The following is an 18,885-nucleotide window of genomic DNA, read 5'->3' on the forward strand; positions in this document are numbered from 1 at the left end:
TCATCTGGGTATGATGTGTGATACTCACGCAGGGAGCAGCCTCTTGATGGCTCAGACTATCTGTGTTTGCTCTTGGGTGCCGGCTTGCTGTGAGCGGCAGTGTGCTCATGGGAAGCAAGCAATGAACCCGATACCCACATGGAAGCTCTTTATGAGAGCAGGAAGAAATAGTGTGGGTATGGAATTAGCTGGGCCAACGTACCAAAGGAAGGGCGCTCTCCTCACCGCTCATGAAAGCCAAACGAGCAATCAGATTTGCAGGAGTGTCATCCACAGAACTCAAAGCTCTTTACAAAGAGGGTTAAGTAACATTTTACAGATGGGGAAACCAAGGCACAGAAAAATTAAGTAACTCTCCTAAGGGACTAGGAGCACTCTCTGCTCCTCACAGTGTTTCCGCTGGCCCACCCAGCCTTCTAAACCACCTCTCCCCACTTTCTAAAATCCCTCTACATCGTACTGCATGGAGTTAGTAATAGTCATAATAACATAGCAAGGGAAATGCACGTGGTGCTAACCAACAAAAAAATATAATGTCCTTGCCTAGCAGAAATTACAGTCCCAGCAAACTAAACTATACAGTGACTCTCATGCTTGTGCTTGGACCCTAGCCCAAATGACTCTACAGGGGTCGGCAACCTTTCAGCAGTGCTGTGTCGAGTCTTCATTCAGTCACTCTGATTTAAGGTTTCGCGTGCCAGTCATACATTTTAACGTTTTTAGAAGGTCTCTTTCTATAAGTCTATAATATAGAACTAAACTATTGTATGTAAAGTAAATACGGTTTGTAAAATGTTTAAGAAGCTTCATTTAAAATTAAATTAAAATGCAGAGCCCCCCGGACCAGTGGCCAGGCCCCAGACAGTGAGAGTGCCACTGAAAATCAGCTCACGTGCCGGCTTCGTCACCCGTGCCATAGGTTGCCTACCCCTGCTCTAGGAGCAAGAGAAAGAGAAAACACACATGCACAAGGATGACTCTATAGCTCGGTGGTTAGCATGCTCCCCCAGATGTGGGAAATGCAGGATCTAGCCCCCCCTTCTCTTCTGAGTCTTCTATTATTTATCCACACTTCAATAGGAGAGACTGAAGGGCTCCCTACATCAGAATAGCCCATAACCCAACGGCTCAAGCATTCACTTGAGAGGTAACAAAGCTTTCTCTCCCTTAGGTGGAGGGAAGAATTCAACTGGGGGCCTCCCGCCTCTCAGGTGAGTACCCTCACCACTGGAATACTAGTTATAAGGGAGTTCCTTCTTCTTTCCCCTGTTTTGGTAAGCTCCCTTACGGAGGCCCGATCAGGTAGACAACCTCTGAGCATGCCCAGAGGCAGAAATGCAGGCACCGAAAGACCTTTAACTGCAAAAACTTAGGTGCCAAGTGAGTTCAGGTGCCTACAGGATTTCAATGAGAGTTCTGTGCATTGCATTGATCCCAAAACTGGAACTTAACCACATAAAACAAGGACTTGGGTGTCAAACTACTTTTGACTATTCAGCCCTAAGTGCCTTAGCCAAGGTCACACAGCAAGTCAGTGTCAGAATCATGATTAGAAGTCTGTCTTTTTCTTAGCAGGCTAATGCCTCATCTGCCTCTATTTAGTGCTGGGTTGGTGCAGCAGGAAACGTTCCGTGAATGTTTAGTCAGATATTTAGACAACTGAAGTCAGACTGTGTTTGTGTCACTGTGCGCCTATCTCTAGGTACTTCTGTGGCTCCCCACATCAAATTATCTGAGGGCCCCAGGAGACTGTTCCAGCAAACAAGTTTGTTGGCAAAAAAGGTGTTGGAAACAGTGAGTTTTAATTGAATTTTAGTGAATATTTTGAAGTCAGAAATACAAGTTTCTGCTACAGAAACCTGAGTCTTGTAGTTGAACCTGTAGCATCCGAGCAGAGAACAGAAATACACCATCTGGGCTCTGTGTCCCATCAAAACTAACCAACACAGCTTGAATGTCAGATTTCAAATACCCACAAAGAACTGCTCAAAACAAATGTAAAGGCCAAGAATTACTCACTGAAATCATTTGGTATATTGTATAAATGTAAGAAACACAGCCCACTTGTAGGCAATTTGTAAACAGAAGAGAAGGCTAAGTTCTCCAAGTAAAAATCTTTATTTGGCCAGCTCTCCCCTGGATCAGTCATTACACAGAGTACCATAATGTGACAAAAGCTCACCCCAACATCATTAATGGACAAGCTATTTCAGCCAGTCAAGTCTCAGATCATCAAAATATTTTTATATACTGACCTGGTTTTCAATCCTCTAAAACTGGACTTATGTCTGAACTTACATGTGCAAACACTTCACTGCCGTTGACATCAGAATGGGACAACGGACTGGCCTTTTAGCCTTGCACAATCATTTTTTAATAAATGAGAAATAAACAAGGCCTTTAAAATAGAGCAGAGGTGGAAGGAGCTTACTCACACAGAGATGCAGGATCATATTGCTTCAGAAAGATTGCACTGTTTCAAAACAGCGCGTGGAAAGGCTTACCATTTTTAAAAGATGTACTCAGCCAAATGTGGCCAGAGAGGAGAAGAGGCAAGGAAAGAGCAGAAGGAACCTGGGAAATAAATTCTTCCAAACAAAGTGACAGGTCCAAAAATAATCACAACTAAAGTTCAAAGAAGAAATCTAAACGGAAAGAGAGAGAGGACAATGGAAACAAGGACAGGCAGTGGGTGTGTGTGTGTGTGTGTGTGTGTGTGTGTAACAAACAAGGATAGGCAGCAGTGTGTGTGTTTAAAACTAACAAACACCATGTGCTGCTCCCATCAGCTTGTATCCAGAGTTCAGATCAGGTCATCAGAACTCATCTGAGGTTATTTAGAAAGTGATGTTTATATCTCCCTCTGCAATGTCTGCCGCCCTAGGCTTTCAGATTCCATCCAATGTTTTGCCCTCAGAATTATCTCCCTACGCACTTGATTGAATTTCTTACATTCCACCCTCCTCACCCCCACACTCCCAGCACTGTCCTCCCAAATTTGTGTTATTACAATATCAGAGTTTTATAACAGTATGACGTCTGGATGGGCTAACCCATTTTCTATTCCCCCCCATCCACCTTTTCTTGCCCCACCTCCAAAGAGTAAAAACTACAAACACCCAGAGCATGAAACATGAGGAGGATGTGGTGAAGGGTGGAGCCTTTAGCTGTAGCATCCAAGGAGGACCACAAGGTCACAGGCTGTGAATCAGTGCTTTTGGAAGTTACTGAAGTCCTCTGTTTATCAACAGAAAAAGCATAACATAGGCAGCCACAATGCAAGCATTTCCCAGCATGATAAAATGCTTTCCTGGAGAGACCTCATCTAGCAATGAGAAGAGCGTTCAGTCTCCGTGGCTTCCCCGCAAGGAGAGGGGGCTAAGTAGCATCAATTGTGAATATAGCTTTTGTGATGTGAGGGGAAGATCATCCCTAGAGACCACAGATGTAGCCAAAAGGTTACCATGTATGCTTTCCGGTGCAATTTTTAATTTTCTGGGACAACAAAGCATCACTCCTCCACAAGCCCTTTTATGTATTTATGGCCTAACATCTTTAGCTGACCCTTCACTGGATCTGCTCTGTTCAATGACAGCTCTACCCCAGGAGAGTACAGGAACACAGCTGGTTGGAGAAAGAAATCAGCAATTGTGCATATAACTATCAATTTGCTCTTACTATACCCTTGCTTGACATGGGGTGTCTGGTAGTCCTTCTGGATTAATACAAAAATAAAGACTGACTTCGTGGAATAGCTAGTGTGACTTACACGCATAGGAATTTTTTTCTAACTCTATTCCTCTGGATTGCATTTACCCTTATTTTCATAGAATAGGATCATAGGGTTGGAAGGGACCTCAGGAGGTCATCTAGTCCAACCCTCTGCTCAAAGCAGAACCAATCCCCAAATAAATCATCCCAGCCAGGGCTTCGTGAAGCCAGGCCTTCAAAACCTCTAAGGAAGGAGATTCCACCACCTCCCTAGGGAACCCATTCCAGTGCTTCACCACCCTCCTAGTGAAAAAGACTTTCCTAATATCCAACCTAAACCTCTCCACCTGCAACTTGAGACCATTTCTCCTTGTTCTGTCATCTGCTACCACTGAGAACAGTCTAAATCCATCCTCTTTGGAACACCCTTTGAGGTAGTTGAAAGCAGCTATCAAATCCCCCCTCATTCTTCTCTTCTGCAGACTAAACAATCCCAGTTCCCTCAGCCTCTCCTCATAAGTCATGTGCTTCAGCCCCCTCATTATTTTTGTGGCCCTCTACTGGACTCGTTCCAATTTTTCCACATCCTTCCTGTAGTGTGGGCCCCCAAACTGGACACAGTACTCCAGATGAGGCCTCACCAATGCCAACTAGAGTGGAATCATAGAATATCAGGGTTAGAAGGGACCTCAGGCATCATCTCATCTACCTCCCTGCTCAAAGCAGGACTAATCCCCAGACAGATTTTTGCCACAGATCCCAAAATGGCCCCCTTAAAGATTGAACTCACAACCCTGGCTTTAGCAGGCCAATGCTAAAACCACTGAGCTATTCCTCCTCTCAAGCTGCTAGCAATGCTCCTACTTATACAGTCCAAAATGCTGTTAGCCTTGTTGGCAACAAGGGCACACTGTTGACTCATATCTAGCTTCTTGTCCACTAAAAGCAACAAAGAATCCTGTGGCACCTTATAGACTAACAGACATTAGTCTATAAGGTGCCACAGGATTCTTTGTTGCTTTTACAGATCCAGACTAACACGGCTACCCCTCTGATTCTTGTCCACTGTAACCCCTAGGTCCTTTCTGCAGAGGACAAGTCACTTTCCCTTCCCTTTAACAAACCCCCTATAGAGTCTTCTGCTACAGAAAAAGAATACCAAACCCTTTCCCCTGCCCTAGCAAGAAGAGCCCCTAGCACAAGCAGCAGTCCCAATCAGATGTGCACTAGGCAGCAAACTGGTTTGAGCTCAGGGTTTATAAGGAGATAATGCTAATGAGCCACACATGCTGCCACTTGCAGTCTTGATTCCTGAGCCAGGGGAAGCCCAGCAATGGAAGTCAGACGGCTGGGGCAAGCAGGTGGTCTTTTAAAAGGACTGGGGAGTGTGGGAAATCTGGCCCATGGGCTTAAAAGCCCAGCTCTTGCTGCTTGAGTGAGGCTTGTTGGTTCTTTAGAGGTCTGGGTCTGTTTTGTGTCCTTGTCTGTAAATCTGCTTTCTCAAGCAATGTATCTGTCATAGGCGCTTGCTACAGAGCAGCCTAATTCCTTTTAGACCAACTTATTTCACAAACAGCATGGTGGGACTGCTCTCTAGAAAGGAATACTAACTTCTTCTGGGTTTGACCTTTCTAGGTCCTCAAACCGTGATTGAAAAACATAAGTGCTATCCAGTAATTAGAGCAGGAGCCTGGGGGTGACAATTCCTGGCTTCTCCCCCTGCCTGTGCCTCTGCACCATAGAGATATTATCCAGCCCATTCATAGGGCTGACAGGCAAAACACAGTTACAGTGCTTTGAAATGCCTGGGTAAATGTACTTTATAATCATTGTTATCATTAAAGGTAAAAAGGTCTCTCTCCCCCATTATCACTTAAGCCATCTACTACTGAGAAACAGCTTGATGGCAGTCCTTGGCCATACAACACATACTGGTCCTATCTATGACCAGGAAGACCCAAAACTCTCAGTTTAGGCTAATTATATAAGAGCTAGGTATTATTATTGGTACAGCAGTAACAGAGATGGTTTTATTTTTGCTTTGTCACCTTATCAGCAGAAGGAAGAGCCATACTTAGGCTGTCTTTATTGTTGTTGGTCAGACAGTCCTTGTCAGAAGGTGGTTTTCTTACTATCAATCCTCAGAAGAGCAATGCTTGCCCTATATAAGAACTGCCAAACTGGGTCTCACCAATGGTCCATCTAGCCCAGTATCCTGTCTTCCAACAGTGGCCAGTGCCAGGTGCTTCAGAGGGAATGAACAGGACAGATAATCATCAAGTGATCCATCCCCTTTCATCCACACCCAGCTTCTGGCAGTAATCTAAATCCATGTTAAGAATACAGGTAATTGAGTATTTAAAATATATGCAAATTTAATACTGAGCATTAATTATTTGTATTAAAGTCATACCAACCAAAATCAGAGCCCCTGTGTATTAGAGTAAGAGGCAGTTCCTGGCCCAAAGAGTTAACAATCAAAATAGATAACACAGGCAATGGTGGGGGAAAGGAAGGATCTGGGGGAACCAAGGCACAGAGAGACTAAGTGATTTGCCCAAGGTTATGCAAGAAATCTGTCAGAGCCAGGAATTGAACCAGATCTTCTCAGTCTACAATACATGACAATATAATTGTGCCCAGCCGTTTCCTAGGTTCTCTAGAAGCTGGTTGTGGTGAGTAATTTAACAGCACTGTTAGGGACGTTCCAGCTAAGTAATCTTTAGTTTAATATTTTCCACCCCCATTCTTTCCCTCCTCCCTTCAACCCAAGATAGATGGTACCAAATGCCAACTGAGAGATGAGGGAACATTTCAAATATTAACAAGAACAATGGAGCAGAATATCCATTTCATTATAATTCAATTGGAAAAAAGTTGCCTTGAGTCAGGATTTACCTCAAAAAACTGATAATGGGCGAGGTTTAGAGGTCATGAAGGCCATTTTGCTTTCTATAAATGGACATGTCATTCATACAGAGGTTCTAAATCACCCATTTTTGATACATTGAACAAATACTGTGGACTAGAGGCATGCGGATCAGAAACCAATGAGACCATGAAATGCTGCATAGACCTAGCCGGAAGCTCTCCGACTGAGATGGCCTTTGAGACAATGGTGTCTTACTCTTCTCTCATTTATGCTGATGCAAATCAGGAATAACACCCTTTAAATTAAAATGGGTGTGAGAAGAGAATCAGGCTTCAGGACACAGTTGAATATGACCTGATTATTCAAGAAAATGAAATACATTTGTATGGGGCAGACGTCTCAGTACTTAGTGGAATGCAGCGTGCTAAATTAAGGACATGCTAAGACAGCAAAGCATCTCCTTTTGGCTCATGAGGTGCAAATTAGGATCCAGCTGTGTGGAAACTCTCCTCCTGGCTCTCTGCTCCTTACTGCTGCACATTCCCAGTGGCAGACTCTGCTTTCTTTGGTTTTAAACCTTGTGAATCTCATGGACCAAGCCTGAGAGCCTGTATCCACAGATTCATCAGCCTCCTGCTTTAATGCACCTTGCTGGCCAAACTGCTGCCTACAGACTACAAAGAGTCCTAATTGAATTTCAGCTGCAGTACTATGCAGAGGTTGGACTCGGCCAGACCAGGTACTAGGTGATGGTCTCTGCCAGTTGGTTAGGGCATAGTATTAAAATAATAGAGAAGAATCAGAGATAAGAGGTTAGAAACTGGGACCATTCTTTGCTTGTAAAGAGAAGTAGGAAAGGTTAAAGCACAACTGCTTTAAGAAATATATTCCTGGCGAGGTAGCAGGGAGATGAGGCAGATAGTGTGTAGATAACTATAGAAGTGATTATGTAAAGCCTAGATACTTTGAAGCTGGCCAAGAATTGGGTCTACATAATGTACATCAATGAAGTTGAAAGGAAATGAGGTTAGAAAATCATTGATGTCTTAAAGAATGTTTTGCTGATGTTCAACAAGAAGAGTGAGGTGGATTCTTTTAAGTTGGACCTTAATGTCAAGACCAAGACCAAGACTCCGCAAGAAGTGACTGGTAGCTGCCTTCGTTTGACGTTGGTTGCAAAAGGGCTGTTCAGAACAAATCCTTGTGATGCATGGTGGGTCATCATCATTTGGAAAAACACTGTCTGGTCGGAGACAACCAGCATGGCGCACTAAGAATCTTCTTTCTGCTACCTTGCCAGATCCTTCAAAGATGTTTCTGTCTTCAGCAGGGGAAAAATGTAGGGATTTATGTTACAGACACACCAAGCCTCTGATAAAGAGCCCACGTCTAAGTTTGAGAGATAGCTGACTACACAGGGTTCTGACTGGTCTTGGCCACAATGGCAAGTTGGGGTTGGGGGGAGAGGAGGACGGTGAGCAAAGGAAAATAGGGACGTGGTGGAAGCCCTGAATATACTGTAGGGAACCCTCTTGTATTGATAGGAATGTATGGGAACAAGACAATGGACTGAAAGACATTAAAGCTGTTTTTTCCCATCTGCCATAGAGAGGAAGGTTTGTCCAGTGCTTGGGCTTTGGGTATCCTGGGTTCAATTCTTGCTGTGCCACAAATGTATGAGGTGATCGGATTCTAGGGTGATGATGGCCATATCAGTGCAACAGCTTGATACTTACCTAATATGGAATTCTTTATCTGGAAAAGGGTCACCAGGGAAAACTGAGAGATCTATCTTGTTTACGAGTGTGATTTTCCTGTCACAATGGTGCAATGACATTGACTTTGATGAAGTTACTTCTGAGTTGCACTGGGGCAGGTGAGCACAGAACTGGACCTGGGATACGTAAGTAATTTGGCCTGGGATTTTCAAAGCTGTGGGAGTTAGGTGCTAAATTCAACTCCCATAGGCTCCTTTGAAAATCCCAGCACCGGCTGCTCATTTTAAATGTTAAGGTATCACAAGTTTGCAGATGACAGCCAATTTTAAGACAGCAAATAATGTACAACAGGGAAAACCAAAATTTCCCTGTTTAATGTAATATGATTACGCTGTGGGTGCGGCTGCAGTGCGAACATATGAGGAACACCTGGATGAATCATGCAAAGGCTAGAATGTAGGTCTAATGAAGTCATCTCATCACTAGAGCGGAGCAAAAAAATTACTACCTCTGGGGAAAAGCAGTGGGAGGGAAATGGGCAAAGGTGGGAGGTTAATGTCACATTTTTATAGGTTTGCAAATCACTTTTCATCCTCGTTTCAAAATAAAAGATCTGTCCTAGGAATTATTTTGGGAAAGTGCCCGTAATATGCTCCTGCCCCCACTTCCTTGTGTGTCCAAAAAGGATATTTGGGTGGCATGCAAATCACATAACAGCACGTGCAAACTATTAATTTGGAATGAACTCACCTGAGCTGCCCATACAATTCTGTGGTTCCTGGGCACATGAGCATCTCTAGCAAATTCAACTTCACTTGGTGCCTGCATGTTCAATAGTCATATAATGCTGTCATGTGGTATCACCACCATTAGGAAATTAAGGTGACATGCTTACAGCAGAGAAAGAGCAGAGCCCTAGCCACCACAGTTGTAACTTCAGCAGAGGAGTCAAAATTTGGGGTGTTTGGATTTGGACCTGTACTCTAGCCTGTTTTAAAGGGAGGCCTGAGTTGTGAAGCTCAGAAATGGCTGTGTGTCAGGACCTTAAAGTTTGGGGTGAGTGCTGTGGGGGAAATTGACTTAAGGCATAAGTCCTAAATGACATACTTCTTTGTGCAACATACAATCAACCGGTGGAACTCACTGCCACATGATATTATTGAAGCAAATAGTATAAGATTTGATAAAGGACTTATGCAGGCATATGAACATCTACAGTTATGCTAGACAGGATTAAAATGATAAGAGCTATTGGACCTCGTTCTCCAGAACATATAACATTATCAGGCTGTGGCCAAGGAAGAATTTCCTTCAGAGTATTGTATATTTAGGTGTATTATCTATCTGTTGTTCTAGGTTTCTATACTGCGCTCATCACTGTGATATCTGAGCACCTAACAGGGGCTTATTATGGAGGGTTTGTGCCTTCCTGTAAAATATCCAACATTGGCCATAATTGAATACAGTTTACGAGACTAGACTGCCCACTGATATGTTGCACTGTAGCACTTTGTACAGTGCATTCCTATAAATAATAAACAAGGCTTATGGAGAGAGAAGGAGCATAATTTTCATGATAAAACTGTTGATGAGTAGAGCTGATCAAAAAATGGGTTTCCTGACCAGGGCTTCCTTCCAATATTTTTCATCCAGAATCAGGACAAAAAGTCAAAGTGCCAAAACTTTTCACACAATGAAAAGCTCAGAAAAATTTAGTTTCAGACATTTTAAAGCATGTTGCTTTGATAGTTTACATCTAAATTAAATATTTGTACATTCCCAAATCAAGACACTTCAGTCTATTGACCCTAAACAATATATTCATTTGGGTAAGAGCAACATTAATCTCTGTGTCTGCTTGAGCTTCTGCAGTGTCTCATGAGAACCATAGTTCTGAGTCCCTCATGCCCCCATTCTCCCCTATGAACTCTGCTCCACTGCTGGACTACGTATCCCATGATCCACTGCAGTCTCTCTTTACTAATGAGCCCAGACCAGCCCTATTAATGAAGTTGATCACTTTTGCGGGGAAGAAGAGATGTGACCGGCTTGAAGTGTTCACAGTTGTGAAGTTGGGAGGGACATTAACATTGAACCAGGCCAAACTCTTCTTGATGATGAGGAGGTTAAAAGTCAGAACTCCATGTCTGAAGCTCCCTCCCCCACCATGGCAGGGGGTAAAAATCCTAGGTCTGAATTTTACAATTAGGGTCTGGTTGTCTACCGAGCTCAACCAAAGTCCCAGTTCCAGACACACCTAACCTTTGGAGAGGGCTTGTTGAAAGTCTGGCTCCAAAACTGAATCTGATGTTGTGGTAGGCCCTTCTCTATCAAGAACTAGAGTGCACGGTAAAAAACTAGGAAACAAAGTGTAACTAGTTAACTCAGACATAACTGTCGAGTAATGTACTCTGTGAAAGGGGGAAAAAAACCCATTACAGTGCAGAGGTCTGAGTCTAAAGGCCCTGCAGGTGCACAGCTTAATGGGATGCAAATTGGGTGAGCATAAACAGGAAGCCTTGGGTTTGTGCTTTGGTGTGACAGCAGCAGTGTTGAGCTCTGTGACCAGGAATACATAAAAACCTCTCATTAATGTAGGTGTAAATCAGGAGTAACTCCACCAGAACCAGTGACGTCATGCTGGTGTCAAACAGGTGTGAATGAATTCTGAGCCAGGCTCGACACAGCCAAGGGTGATCTCAGAATGGCATCAATCAGGAATAGCTCCTTTGAACTCAGTGGCATTACAGCAGCATAAAACCAGCGTAAAACGAGGGGAAGGATCAAACCGTAAATTTCTCTGAGTTGCAGTCTGTCGTTCGACTAAACTTTGCAGGCGTGGTTTGAATCCCATTTGCAGGGAGGTGAATTTCAGTGCGATCGCCTCTCATGTATGCTTATGTAAGTGAGAAGAAAAACGTGGCTGGGGGAGGAGGGTGAGAGAGAGAGGTGGGGGGTGCGACACTGAAACAAACATCAAAAAAGACAAATTTCTTGGTTAAGTAGCTTTTTCTTCTCCACAAAGTCTTTCTCTCTCTGGAGTCGGAGAAGAACAATATTATCTTGCACCGACTTCCTTCCTGTTGTGAAATAATTCTTTCCAATAGGCTGTCTCCTACAGAGGGCCACCAAACACTGTTTCTTCATGAAGTAATTATTTAGGGGATCAAAATATTCGGGCGGAATGATCTTGGCTGCCATTTACAAATCTTCTTCTCTCTCTCCTTTGTTCCTCCCTCCCTCCTCTAAAATGATGCTGTTTTGGCAGCAAGAAGTGGCAGATGAGAAGTGCATGAACTGAGGACAGGATATTGGATGTCAGGCATAAGAGAGACACAGTCCAGTGTCCATGTATTTCTACTGTCTCAGCAGGGATGTGGCTGTCCTGGCGTCTGAAATTAAACAAACTCTTGTTGCTTTTAATCTTTATTGTCACCATTATTATTGTCATGAGGTGGGCAGCTGAGCCATAGAGCAGAGACTGAACAGAAAGTGCTGCAGAGGAAAACCTTCAGCAGATTAATTGGAAGGCAGGCTTTGGAACGCCCAGCCCAGTGTCAAACCACAGCTACCTGGAGAGCTTAAGACAATTTGCCGATGTTCATTGCAGTTTATAGCGCTGAGGCTTTTCCAATTAGGGGTTCAGCCAAAAGATAATAGTTCCCATAAGGTATCTTCCTGCTGGCAAACCCAGAACAGTTCAAACATAGGGAAAAGGGGGAACCAGGGAGGGATGGCGCCTGGGTTCATTCTGGGCATATGCAAACCTCAAAGGTCCTGAACTAAGCACCCAAATGCAGGGATTTGCTGAGCCCTTTGGGTCTACAAAACTAGGCTGGAACTCTTAGGAGAATTTGGTTTCTCACAGTATTGTGGATCCAAAGTACTATCATGAGGAGCCGCTGTATGAACAGGCAAATACAATGAATTCTCTTTTCCTGACCAGCATATTGAAATGCCAAAAACAGAGGCTGGGCCAGCCAACGAATCTGACCTAGGGGATACTGGAATAAGACTCTGATTTAGTCATATTAATGTAGGCCAGGGGTTCTCCACATGGAGGTTGAGTGGGGTTACAGTCATACTGTATTGCTAAATGGGAGGGGGGGCGTTGATGGCGAGATTTTTGCTGGGTTTGGGTGAGGGGAAATACCAGAATGGAGAAGGTTGCAAATCAAAGCTATCGCCCACCATTAATGCCAGATACAAAGACTAGTGAACAGAGCACTAGACTGATGCCTGGGTTCTATCCCATTTTGCTGCTGGGTGACCTTAGGTAAATCATGGTACCTCTGTGCTTCACTTTCCCCCATCTGCGCAAGCAGGATATTGATACCCACCTTTGTAGAGTGCTTTAAGATCGATGGATTTAAAAACCTACTGTATAAAAGTGAGGTATTATTATTCATTACTGCCCCGAGACAGCACTCCTGAAACAGACGATTTTCAACTTTTCAGGCCAAGTCCACCGATGGTGCTAAACACCATAGCTCTGTTTAAGTCAGTGGCAACCCAATGATTTACCCCAGCTGAGGATCAGGCTCTGAAAGTTTAAAGACAACAGCATTAATTTTTTTCAAGGTCCGGAAATCCCACGGCATCAGAGCATGCTGTAGCTCTGCAACGCCCTTCCTTGAAAGTCCGAGGCCTGAAAGCTGTTGGATATTATTATATAATTAACCCTCTAGGGGGGAAAAACCCAAGCAAGCATCTATGGTAAGTGTAAATCCTGCAGCAAATCACCACAATACAAAGAAGGGACAGAAACAGTCAACCGTCCCGGTGCTGAAAAACCTTTCCACTTTTCTATCAGGCATTCAGAATGTCATTTGCAATGTGCATTCTATTTTTAATTATAATAATAAAAAAAATCTTTGAAGAAGCCTCGGGAAAGGAATTTTATAAACATTAGCCTAGAATAAAATAAATGCATTCCTTTTCATCAGGACATTTTCCATTATAAATAGCCAGCTTTCCCAACCCCCAGCCAACGGCTCTGCATGCCATCTGTTCACTGATGTAATACTAGAAAGTTCACTCTCTGGGCTGCTTACTGAAAAGCCAAAGTTTCAAAGAAACAAACATGAATTCTGGCATCTCCCAGAATGCTTTTCTCTAAAGAGAGACTCACTTTTTGAGAGAGACGGGGGGGGGGGGGGGCTGGGTGAGAGGTCCAGTAGAAGATACACCTCTCCCCCGATATAGAGCTGTCCTTGGGAGCCAAAAAATCTTCCTGCATTAGATGACACTGCGTTATATCGAACTTGCTTTGATCCACCAGAGTGTGCAGCAATGCCGCCCCCCCCAGAGTGCTGCTTTACTGTGTTATATCCGAATTCATATTATATTGGGTCACATTATATCAGGGTAGAGGTGTATTACCTCACCCACTTTATCTCTCTAATAGCCTGGGTCTGGCATGGCTAAGCATAGGTTGTTGTCTTTCTTCAATATATAATAAAGTGACTAGTCATTTGAGTGCCCAGCTATGTTAGGATAACTTGAGAAGGAGGGCCTGATTTTCAAAAAGTTTTGGACACCTGTCCTTGAGCTCCATTATTTGTGGTGCCTGAGTTGGGCATCCAAAAACGGAGGGACCCAATCTCAATACTCAATGTACAAAATGGAGGCAAACTGGAGCTAGTTAGAAAATGCATGTTTTTTCCTGCATGGAAAGTTTCCACTTTTTGGTGAAAAAATGGCAACTTTTTCAGCTGAAAATTGGAAAATGAAAACTTTGGGGTGAAAACAGAAAATTTCTGTTTGGAATGTCTCCTGTGGTGCCTCATGGGAGTTGTAGTTTGTATGCCTCATGTACCCCGGTCCAGACTCCCTGGCTGGACTACTTTTCCCATGATGCTCCATGGTCTCCCTTCTTTCTGAACTGCTGCAGTGCCTCATGGGATTCCCATATCCATGGTGCATGGTGCAAGCCCAGTCCACAGAGGAAAGTGGGTTCATGTGGTACCTGAACTACAGCTTTTATGAGGCACCATTATGGTATTTAGGGTTTTCAGTATTTGGTTTTCTGAAGAAAAGCTGAAATTTTTCACAAAAAGCAAAAACTTTCACTGAAAAAGTTTGTTTAGTTGAAAACCCAATTTTCTGTCAAGGGAAGTTTTGATGGGAAATTTTCAACCAATCCTAAGGTCAACATATCTAACATTTATAATGCCTCTCATCCAAAGATCTCAAAGTACTCTCAGGATTTTTAAGGCGCCTTGTTCAGGATGACCCAATTGTGGTGTTCTCCTTATTAAGGTGAACAGAGCTTGGAATTAACACAAGTTGTGTTTATTGAACCATCACATAACTGTAAAACAGCAGGATCCAGAGCCTGGTTAACTGCAGCTCCCTATAACTAGGCTTAGCAGAACTTGGTATCGGTTGAAGTGATAAAAAAAATGTTAATTTTTAAGCTCCCCCTCCCATTTTTATCAATTTCACTGTTCACAATTAGCAAAATTATGGGGTTTAAGCATTTAATCTTCAATTTGTACCATTTACATTTTCACAGATGTGGGAAATTATGAGGGGAGGGGATCAGATAATAGGGAGGGTCAGGCAATAATTATTTAATGACAGTTAGATGTTCAGATTCAGAAAGTCAAAGCTTTATCACCATTAGCACACAAATTGTCAACCTCACATGTCCAAATATACAAAGGAAATATCCTTAAATCAAACTCTAATAAGTTCTCAAGCAGCATTTTTCTTACCGTGCATTTCAATTATTATCGATGGAAATATTTTTTCATTGGTTTGTGTGTACGGTGAAATTGACTTTTACTAACATTGACTGCTAAAAGTCTCACCCTTTACATAAGAACATAAGAACATAAGAAAGGCCGTACCGGGTCAGACCAAAGGTCCATCTAGCCCAGTATCTGTCTACCGACAGTGGCCAATGCCAGGTGCCCCTGAGGGAGTGAACCTAACAGGCAATGATCAAGTGATCTCTCTCCTGCCATCCATCTCCATCCTCTGACGAACAGAGGCTAGGGACACCATTCTTACCCATCCTGGCTAATAGCCATTTATGGACTTAGCCACCATGAATTTATCCAGTCCCCTTTTAAACATTGTTATAGTCCTAGCCTTCACAACCTCCTCAGGTAAGGAGTTCCACAAGTTGACTGTGCGCTGCGTGAAGAAGAACTTCCTTTTATTTGTTTTAAACCTGCTGCCTATTAATTTCATTTGGTGACCCCTAGTTCTTGTATTATGGGAATAAGTAAATAACTTTTCCTTATCCACTTTCTCAACATCACTCATGATTTTATATACCTCTATCATGTCCCCCCTTAGTCTTCTCTTTTCCAAACTGAAGAGTCCTAGCCTCTTTAATCTTTCCTCGTATGGGACCCTCTCTAAACCCCTAATCATTTTAGTTGCTCTTTTCTGAACCTTTTCTAGTGCTAGAATATCTTTTTTTGAGGTGAGGAGACCACATCTGTACAAAGTATTCGAGATGTGGGCGTACCATGGATTTATATAAGGGCAATAATATATTCTCAGTCTTATTCTCTATCCCCTTTTTATTGATTCCTAACATCCTGTTTGCTTTTTTGAACGCCTCTGCACACTGCATGGACATCTTCAGAGAACTATCCACGATAACTCCAAGATCTTTTTCCTGACTCGTTGTAGCTAAATTAGCCCCCATCATGTTGTATGTATAGTTGGGGTTATTTTTTCCAATGTGCATTACTTTACATTTATCCACATTAAATTTCATTTGGCATTTTGTTGCCCAATCACTTAGTTTTGTGAGATCTTTTTGAAGTTCTTCACAATCTGCTTTGGTCTTAACTATCTTGAGTAGTTTAGTATCATCTGCAAACTTTGCCACCTCACTGTTTACCCCTTTCTCCAGATCATTTATGAATAAATTGAATAGGATTGGTCCTAGGACTGACCCTTGGGGAACACCACTAGTTACCCCTCTCCATTCTCTCCCCTCTCTTTCAAGCCTACCTATAACCCAGAGCACCACCTGCCAAGATGGACAATGGTCTTTGTTCTCTCCAGCCACATCCTGCTACAGCAATCGTATTTGCTCTGTACAGCAAAGAGCCAAAGGAAAGATCAGGACTATTATTATCCTTTGAATAACAGATTTATTACCAGACTGGAACCCAGTCACCCGAGTCGCAGTTCTGGGTGCCACCCACTAGACCACGTTATCTCTTTCCATGGCAAAGGGGCGTCGGACCTTGAGATACGCACAAGGAGTGACTATTACATTGCAAAGAGTATATACCCTTCCTGCTGTTGTTTCCACTACTGTCACACACAACCTAAATATTTGGCTTAAACTACCAGACTGCCTCCCTATGAAATCGCTTGTCAACCACATTCCCAGTTGAGAACACATGCACCTGTAATTAACAAGCCAGGCAATATCCTCATACAGCAAGTGCTGGGTCCCCAAATACCCCACTGCTCTGTCCAGAGCTCAAGGCACTACGAAGAAAGAAGTGTACAGTGCAGAGGTGAAAACAAGTTAATTTAGCCTTAAAATGGCAAACATTCCCAGTCCAAAAACATATCTATATGTCTATATATATCTCCAGCTATATATAGAGGGTCCCATGAGTCGGTGCAGAGAAGTGAGAAATGCAGAAACCCCAGGATATATTTAATATCCGTTCGCCCACCACCACCAACACAGAGGCTGCTGTCCAATGTTTGGCAAGGGCTAATTTCAAATCCCACAATTGTACAAAGTTAACTTTGTGAAGGCTTTCCACACTGAAGCAGTGAAGCTAGAAGGCCGGCTTGGAGGAGATCCCACCTGCCGAGCAAGGAGGGGCCTCTTTTTTTAATTGCGCTGCTTAATTCTCCCCTTTCAAAATATTGTGGAAGGTGAGGAGTTGGTCATTTTGTTTTCATAAATTAACATAAATTGAGATTTATGGGCCAGAGGACTTTGAAAAGAGTCCTTGTGCGTTTGGGAATGTCTTGGTGGGGAGGGAGGGGGGAAATGACATGTTAGCTGTGAACTTTTACACTCCAAACGCTCTTCTTTTTTCGAGGAAAAAAACATAAAAAATCTGAACCTTCTTTTAATAGTTGGCCACAAAGATTCCTTTCTTAGTGCTGTTTTTTTTACTGTTGCTCTGGATTCCTTGCAGCAACAAGGAGAGAAAAAAAAATGGAAGCAGAGGAACCCTCTTATGGTCAAATTGTTATTAATGTGGCACGTTTTCGGGGTGAGTGGAGGTTTCACCCTAAGTAGAATTGCAATAGGTATATTAGGACGCACTGGGGAAAAAAACATGTGATTTTCTACTTTGGTTGCACTATATCCACCATTATTGTGAGCCAAATATTCAAAGATCGTGAGACCACAGGAACCATGTGACCTGTATATCACAGACCGTCGCACTTCCCTGAGTTACTTCCTATTTGAACTACAGCATAGGTACAGAGTCCACAAGAGGGCAGGTTGAAAGGAGAGTCATGTGTTTAAGACACTGGCCTGGGATTTGGTTCCAGTTCCCAGCTTTGGGACAGATTTCCTTGGAATGATTACTTTGTCCCTCTGTGCTTCGCTTTCCCATCCGGAAAATGCAGATGGTAGAACTCCACTGTCTGCCAGAGGTGTTGTGAAGATAAATGCCTGATTAGGAGGAACTCAGATACTGCAGTGATGGGTGCCAGATAAGAACCAAGATAGACAGAAGCTTCCCACTGGTTCTACGGGGAGACTCCACTGATACTCTAGTCTCAGCTTCCTATATGGGATCCATGCTACCATGGATGTCTTGTGGATGATCAGAGCCCTATATCTATCAATCCTGCCTACAAACACTTGCTGGCTTGGATGCAGCGGCCTCGATGGTGCTGTTTTGTCATGCATATAAGAGGGAAAGCCCCTCCGGCGCTATGGTGACTCCGTTAATCCTGTCTCCATCCCCCACCACAGCCAGAAGAAATTCACCACTCCTGCTGTGCCCAAGGCTCTCCATAGAGAGGTAAACGCTTACCACTGTGGACACAGAGAATTAGAACATTGGTGTTCCCAATTTTATCCTATGCTCACAATTTTTGGCACTTTTTTAAAATCCCCAGCTCCTGGAGTCATATAAGAAAGATTAGCATTTGTTATTATTAAAAAAAAAGTAAGTAATACGTTTCTAGACCTCACAGTTGCAGAAAAGTTTGAAAAGGTGACACAAGTGAGATGAAGGACGGGCCAATGGTTCGGGCACTGGCAGGCTTTAAATCCCTGCTCTACCACAGACATCCTATATCACCTTGGACAAGTCACTTAGCTTCTCTGTGCCTCGGTTTTCCCATCTCTAAAATGGATGTAACAGCACACATCGGGGTGTCATGAGGAGAAATACATTAGAGGTTGTGAGGCGCTCATGTGGTGTCATGAGAGGAGCCATATAAGTACCTAAGATAGACAGATCTACAACCTAAAGGCTCTGGAACAGGAAGGCAAATCAAATGAAGCCCAAATGTATTATTCTTTATAAAAACAGCTCAGAGTTTTTAAGTTAGTCTCCTGCTTTTTTTGAGATATTTAAACACTCAGTGTCAGCAATACTGGTGTTTAATTAACAATGATTC

The 18,885-nt window shown here is 43.2% G+C and overlaps 1 long non-coding RNA gene across 1 annotated transcript in view; it reads right to left on the bottom strand.

Annotated features, from left to right (window-relative positions):
• LOC123378305 overlaps positions 1 to 18,885 on the bottom strand; it is a 155,427-nt gene that overhangs the window by 134,230 nt on the left and 2,312 nt on the right. The gene's annotated exons all lie outside the window — the stretch shown is intronic.

This window comes from Mauremys mutica, chromosome 10 (genome assembly GCF_020497125.1).
Source record: "Mauremys mutica isolate MM-2020 ecotype Southern chromosome 10, ASM2049712v1, whole genome shotgun sequence".
Lineage (NCBI taxonomy): Eukaryota > Metazoa > Chordata > Testudines > Geoemydidae > Mauremys > Mauremys mutica.